General features: G+C 37.2%; 1 long non-coding RNA gene across 1 annotated transcript; it reads left to right on the forward strand.

Annotated features, from left to right (window-relative positions):
• LOC107612425 lies at window positions 5,085-6,996 on the forward strand. The gene is made up of 2 exons (XR_002351556.1): window positions 5,085-5,201; window positions 6,909-6,996. It is a non-coding gene; the product is annotated as an uncharacterized LOC107612425 (long non-coding RNA).

Consider the following 7,260-nt stretch of genomic DNA (forward strand, 5'->3'; position numbering starts at 1 on the left):
ATTTATAATAATATTATGGGAATATAAATCTTTTAAATTTACGTTGACTCTGTTCTGAAATTATAAATTTTGGCACAAAAGATTTATAAAATCAAACTACTTTTATAAAAAAGTTGTAAGGGACAAAAGTATTCGTCGTGTCACCGTAAATTTAAGAAGGTTAGATTTAACGGTGTTTGTATAGTTTTCTAGAGTGTTTGAGAATGCTCTATATGATTTCGGAACATTTTAGAATGTCCTAGAAGACCCCGGAATACCCTAGAAGGTTCTAGAAGACTCTGGAAGGTCATAGAGTATTCTAGAAGAGTATGGATGTATATAGGAGTATGAAGAGTCATATGGAATAATCTAGAAGTATTTAGAGAAATATGGTACGATAGATATTTGTAGTGAAGGTTTTCGATGATCAATCTAGATTGTTGATTAGATTTAATCCTAACCATCAATTGGGGAGGTGGATGGCTATAAATAGGGGGCGAGAGTTAGAGTTTGAGTGTGTAAGTCATTTATAACAAACACTTGAGTAATAAAGTATTCTTTCCACAAAAGCTTCTTTTCTCTTGTGTTCTTAGCTTTCTTACTAAATACTGAGGGTTAGGCTGGCTTGGTCTTAGCTCAAGAGGTTGAGAAAGTCCGAGTGCCGACATGGTAGCGTTAGAGTGTGTCCAAGGCCCTGACAATTTGGCATCAGAACAAGGTTCGAGAGGGAGCATAAGTGGTTTGTGGGTATGGCTTCTAGTGTAATCATAGAGCATGTTGAGTCTCAAAGGGAAAAAGAATGCTATTTCTTCTCAATGGGGGAGAGGGCAAAAAGGTCCGTTCTTCAAGTGAACTTAGAGGTAAGGACTCTAACTTCTTAGAAGAGGGAGTTTCTATGTTGAAGAATGTTCTATTCTCTATGGATGAGCGCTTCCAAAGGATAGAATATGACAAGAAGACCCTCGAAACTCACGTGTTGGGAGAACTAGATGCTTTCAAAGAAAGCTTGCTCCAAATCAAAGAGAAGCTTGAGAATTCCTTGAAGCTATTTAAGGAAGTTCGAGTTTGGTTCGAGGAGGCAAAATCTCGACCAACCATTATAAGAGAGACGACAAAGATTGATCTCCCCAAGCCAAAGGAATTCCATGGCGTGAGGGATGCTCGAGAGGTGGAGAACTACCTATGGCAAATGGAGAGGTACTTTGAAGGCTAAGGGGTAGTCGAATAAGCAATAAAGATACACACTACAGCTCTCTATCTTTCTGATAATGCTACTTTGTGGTGGAGGAGAAAATGCGTAGATATGAAAAAGGGTACTTGCAACATAGCCATATGGAAAGATTTCAAAAGAGAGTTGAAAAGACAATTCTTCTGTGAGAATGTGGTCTATGAAGTAAGGAAGAAGTTGAGGGAGTTGAAGCACAAGAGTACGATTAGTGACTACCTAAGGGAGTTCACTACTCTGACGCTTCAAATCCCCAACTTAGCATCAGAAGATGCATTGTTCCAACCTTGGGCAAAGCAAGAACTACAAAGAAGAAATGTTAAGGATGTCGATAAGGCCATCGTGGTGGCCGAATCATTCACTGAGTATCATAGGGGAGACCCAAGTCTTCCTCCAAACCTAGTTCTACTAAAGGTGGGGGGAGACAAGGAAAATAGTTTCTCAACAAAAAAGAAGAAAAATACTCTTCAAAGAAAGAGTACGAGGAAAAGAAGGCTTTTGTACCCAAAGGAAGATGATTCGTGTGCAAGGGACCACACCAAATGAAGGATTGTCCTAAGCTAGGAACTCTGGCCTCTATCGCCGAAGAACAAGAGGCTCAATCTTAAGTAACTGAGTGTGTTAAATCTATCCAATTCATGAATGCCGTGAAGGATAAAGAGGCAAGCACTACAGAAAAGAAAAGGCTTGATGTATGTCAAAGTCTTTATCAATGAAAAATCCGTCATGGCTATGATTGACACTGGTGCTACACACAACTTCATCACACCTAATAAAGCAAAGAGGCTTGGATTGAAGATTACCAAAAAGAATGGCTGGTTCAAACCCGTGAATACTAAGAATGAACCCCTTTAGGGAGTAACAAAAGGGGTTGAAATGACTCTTGGTTCTTAGAAGGTACTTGTAGATTTCTCAGTAGCACTCATGGACGATTTCAAAATAGTCATTGGGCTTGATTTACAAAGGAAGGCAAATATAATACCTATACTATACTACGACATAGTATGTGTCATGGAGAAAGGGTCTCCATGCATGGTCCCAATAATCTCTAAAGTTGGAGGACTACTGATGTTTTCTGCTATACAACTCAAGAAAGGGTTCAAGAATGGAGAGATTATATATTTGGCTCTATTACAAGAAGAGTCAACATCTGAAAGAGAAGACGTTCCTTCTGAAATTAAAGAAGTCCTTGAAGAAAATAAGGATGTGATGCCTCACGAGTTGCCAAAACAACTTCCACCTAAGAGGAAGGTGGACCACAAGATTGAATTGGAGTCAGGAGACAAGTTGCTTGCCTCAGCACCTTATAGATGGCACTGCCAGAATTTGAGGAGTTGAAGAAGCAACTCAAAGATTTGCTAGATGCTGGATTCATCCGTCCATCGAAGGCACCTTACCAATCTTATTCCAAAAGAAGCATGATGGTTCGTTGAAACTATGCATCAACTATCGAGCACTTAACAAGGTAACCATCAAGAACAAATACCCTATTCCTTTAATAGCTAATTTGTTTGATCAACTTGGTAGAGCTAAGTGGTTTTCAAAGCTGGATTTGAGGTCAGAATATCACCAAATGAGGATTGCTGATGATGATGAGTCTAAGACCACATGTGTCACGAGGTATGGATCGTATGCGTGGTTGGTGATGCCTTTTGACTTGACCAATGCTCCTGCGACCTTCTTTACCTTGATGAACGAGATCTTTCGACCTTACCTTGATCGGTTTGTAGTGGTATATTTGGATGACATTATTGTCTATAGCAATACCTTGGAGGAACATGTAGAACACTTACGAACCGTGTTCAAGATCTTGCGAGAGAATAACCTATATGTGAAGAAGGAAAAGTGTTCTTTTGCAAGGGACGAAGTCCACTTCTTGGGACACATCATTAAAGATGAAACTCTCTTCATGGATCAAGAAAATGTGAAGGCTATCAAAGAGTAAGAGCCACCAAATAAAGTATCTGAATTGAGGTCATTCCTTAGATTGGCTAATTACTAGCGGAGGTTTATCAAGGGATACTTTACCAAGGCTGCATCATTAACCAATCTTCTAAAAAAGAATCCTAACTATCTATTGAGGAGGTGGATGGCTATAAATAGGAGGCGAGAGTTAGAATTTGAGTATGTGAGTCATTTGTAACAAACACTTGAGTAATAAAGTGTTCTTTCCACCAAAACTTTCTTTCTCTTGTGTTCTTAGCTTTCTTGTTAAATATTGAGGGTTAGGTTGACTTGGTCTTAGATCAAGAGGTTGAGTAAGTTTGAATGCTGGCACGGTAGCGTGTAGTGTGTCCAAGGCCGTGACAGTCGGCTAACATGACCAAGGTTTTTATAGATAAAAAAATTCAAATAATAAGATATTTAGTTATTATTTGTATACGAAAGAGTTTAATTTTTTGCTAATAATTAATTTTCACATTTCACATTTAAAATTTGAAAGAATTTAACGTGTATATTTTTATATTTGATTAAGTGTTAAGTCTATTACACAAATAAAAATAATTAATTTTTATGCTTACTGTAAAATTCCAAATTTTCTAAAATTAAATAATAAGTTATTTACTATTTATTATATTTAATCAATATTATATTTTAAGATATTTTACATATAAATCGGGTAATTTCTCAATTATAATTTAAAGTTCGGGTAATTTCCCAATTATAATGTAAAGTTCTAGTAATTGAATAATAATGATGGATTTTATGTACTATATTTTGAATATTTAGATGTTGAGCTTTATTTTATAAATAAAAAAATAAATAAATTTAATTATTTCTAATTTTTATTTAATTACTAGTTATTTGAATATAATTTATATATTGATGAACAAATAGTACTTTTTTTGAAGATGATTTTATTTGATTAAACTTAGTTTTTAATACTATTTTATACCCTAATTATATTATTAATTGTCCCTAAAATGAAACCCTAATTTGCTAAATACTTCCCAAAATCCTAACCCTAACTAAATAACATACTACACTCACCCCACCTCCTTATTTCCACTGTCGCCTTTGCTTGCACACAGCACACCCACACCTTGTTTTTCCCTTTCAGTAGCCGTTAAATCCCCACCATTTCCTTTTTTCCATACGTACACAAAACACACCGCAGAGAGGAAGGAGAGGGGCAAGAAGGGAAGGTGGCGTGGTGGGCGTTACTGCCACTGTCGCTGCCGCTGTTGACGGAGAAGGGAAGAGATCCGAGAAGAAGAGAGAGCACTGACGGGAGAGAAAGACCGCGTAGCTCGCCACCGCCTTGCCACGGCCGCCGTTCCTATGCCGTCATGCCGCCGTTCCTATGTCGCCGTCGTGTCGCGAGAGGAGATCCGAGAGCAGGAGAGGAAGAGAAGCTGCGCCGCCTCCTCGCGCCAATCACCGCCGCTATCGGTGATGAAGCCCATCGCCGCCATCCGTGCTTCTGTCGCCGTTAGAACCGTACGCCGCCGCTGGAAGGACCTTCATTGCTGTTGTTAACGCGAACGAGAGAGAAGGAAGACCGAGGAAGGAAGGGGTTGTTCCCTTCATTGTCGAGCCACAACCGCCGCCATCGAAGCTCTTGTCGCCGTCGTCACTGTCGGGCCACCACCGGAAGAGGTCTATGCTGCTGGAGCTCAACGGAAGCCGCTTGGGGTTGCTGTCACTCCTCCTGGTTCTGTTTGAATCACGTCACCGCATCTCTGGATGCTAGGAACGGCGTCATAGCCGCCGGGGCCACTGCTTGAATCGCTACTTTTCAGTTCAGTGTTTCTCCTTAGTTGCGGTAAGCATTTTCATTCCTGAAATCCCTTTGGTCACTGTTCTATTATCTTAGCTGAGATTTTGCGGTGTTAATTGTTATAAGATTGCGTTTAGATTATTATATACATTGTGACTAGAGTTGCTGTGGTTGCTGCAGAAGTGGATTGGAATTGAGGTTGCGGCTGCCAAGGTTACAGACAGAGAAGAAGGGGTTTTGACGCGCTGTATAGCTTTCGAGTTTCGACGAGTTGGGGTTGGAGTTTTTCTTAAAATTTATTTTATATTACAGAGTTGTTATAAATAGATATTGATGTGAAAAATATATTTTTGTGATTTGTTTGTCTTGTGGATGTGGTTGTTTGCTGGATTGAATTACTAATTGCGTGAGTGGTGTGCGGTTGTTGATAAAAAAATGATTTTTCTTGGTTCCGGAATTAATTTGATAATGAAGTTAATTTGATTATGTAAATACATTGGCTTTGGAAATGATTTGAGATATAAAAATGAATTGATTTTAGAAGTGGTTTAGTTTTGAATTAGTATGATTTTATAAATGATTTAATATTGGAGCTGGTTTGATTTTGAAAAAGATTTATTATTGGAATTGATCCGATCTGAAAATAATTTGATATTAGAACTGGTTGAATTTTGGAAAATGATTAAGATTTAAAAATGATTGAGAAAGGTTTGAGGAATGTTTGGGTGGGACCCAAAAAGAATGGTAGAGTCCGAGTTTTAAAGGAGATGCTGCTGAATTTTTTATAAAAAAAAAACTTCATTTGAAGTAATTTTTTTAAAAAAAAAATTGATTTTAAAGATCATATGTTTTAAGTTTGATTTATTTAGAAAATAAGAATTATGTTTTGAATTGGGATTGTTGATAAATGGAATGGAAGGATGAATGATTTTAAATCTATTATAAGAGGCTTTTAATTTGGTGTGATTTTTGAAATATTTTGGGAAGATGTTGTGGATGGTGACTGTGTTTTAAAAAAAAAAAGGGGGAACTTACATTTGAGAAAAAGTGACTTATGGCTTGAATGATGATTGATTTGATATGAATTGTTAATGAAGTGTGGAAATGATGATGAATAAATGAATATGTGGCTTTTGCACTTCTTTTATCTGAGATACGAGTTTCTCTGGGTAAAGTACCGTGGCTTGCCACCACGTGTTCCAAGTTGAGACTTGATACTCTGTTGACCCTACGACGTAAGGGTGACCAAGCACGTATAAATTTTCAGGAATGGTACCTCCATTGAGCGATTTGATATATATATGAGAAAAAGCTATGCATAGACTCATGGGAATGCGTGTCGGGAGACAGTCCAAAGGTTTAGTAAACCGGAATTGTCAGGTTGGCTTGATAACTAACAGATGAGACTCATCAGCCATAGGGCAGACATTCATCATATGCATCTATGTGACATTGTTTGGGTGTGCATATTGTACTTGGTTTGCCTATGTGAATAATTCTGTCTAATTGCTAATTGCTCTACTTGATGTAACTACTTGATTGTGCTCGAACATCCCTACTTGTGTTTGTGACTGAAATTAGTTGGGTTATAGTGAATTGGATATTGATTGAGCTGATTGGGCCTGAAGTCATGTTTGGTTTGTGTTGTGGTTTAGTAAAGTATGAAATATCAAGCTGGTTCAGCATAGACTTAATGAACTCATGCTTGGAACAGGTTGGTCATTCATACTGTTAGAAAACTTTTAAGATCTTTTTATCTAAAAAGTAAGTTTTTAATTTTTGGATAATTAACTAATTTTCTTTAAAATTCTTTTGAATTTTTGGTGGTTAAACCATCGGTTTTTCAAAGGATTCATAAAGACAATAATAATCACTGAGTTTAAAGACGATTTTCTTATTAAATATTTTCTTATGACAATTCTGAAAACTCTGTAGTGAGACCATGTGGTTAGGTTCTCACCCCCTACAACTTTATCTTTTCAGGAGACGGATGACGAGGCTTATGAAGAGTTTTATTGCGTTTTGTTTATTCGATGTTATTGTTTTAGTTATTATTTATTTACCCCTCTCTATCACTATTACATTTCGTAAGAGGGATAGGAATTGTATGTTTTGTATGTATATTATATTCATAGGCTATTTATGTAAGAACTTTTATATATATGTATATGTTTGTTTGTTTTCAAGATAAAGTATTTCCCGACCTTTCAAAGAAAACAACGTTACAAATTCGAGTCAAAGGCTCCTATTTATTATTAAGTATATGAAGTCGTAATACTTCTTTCTATCAGAATGGCACAGCTGGAAGCGTGACATTCTGGTAGTGAGGGTGTTA

Source organism: Arachis ipaensis, chromosome B08 (genome assembly GCF_000816755.2).
Source record: "Arachis ipaensis cultivar K30076 chromosome B08, Araip1.1, whole genome shotgun sequence".
Lineage (NCBI taxonomy): Eukaryota > Viridiplantae > Streptophyta > Magnoliopsida > Fabales > Fabaceae > Arachis > Arachis ipaensis.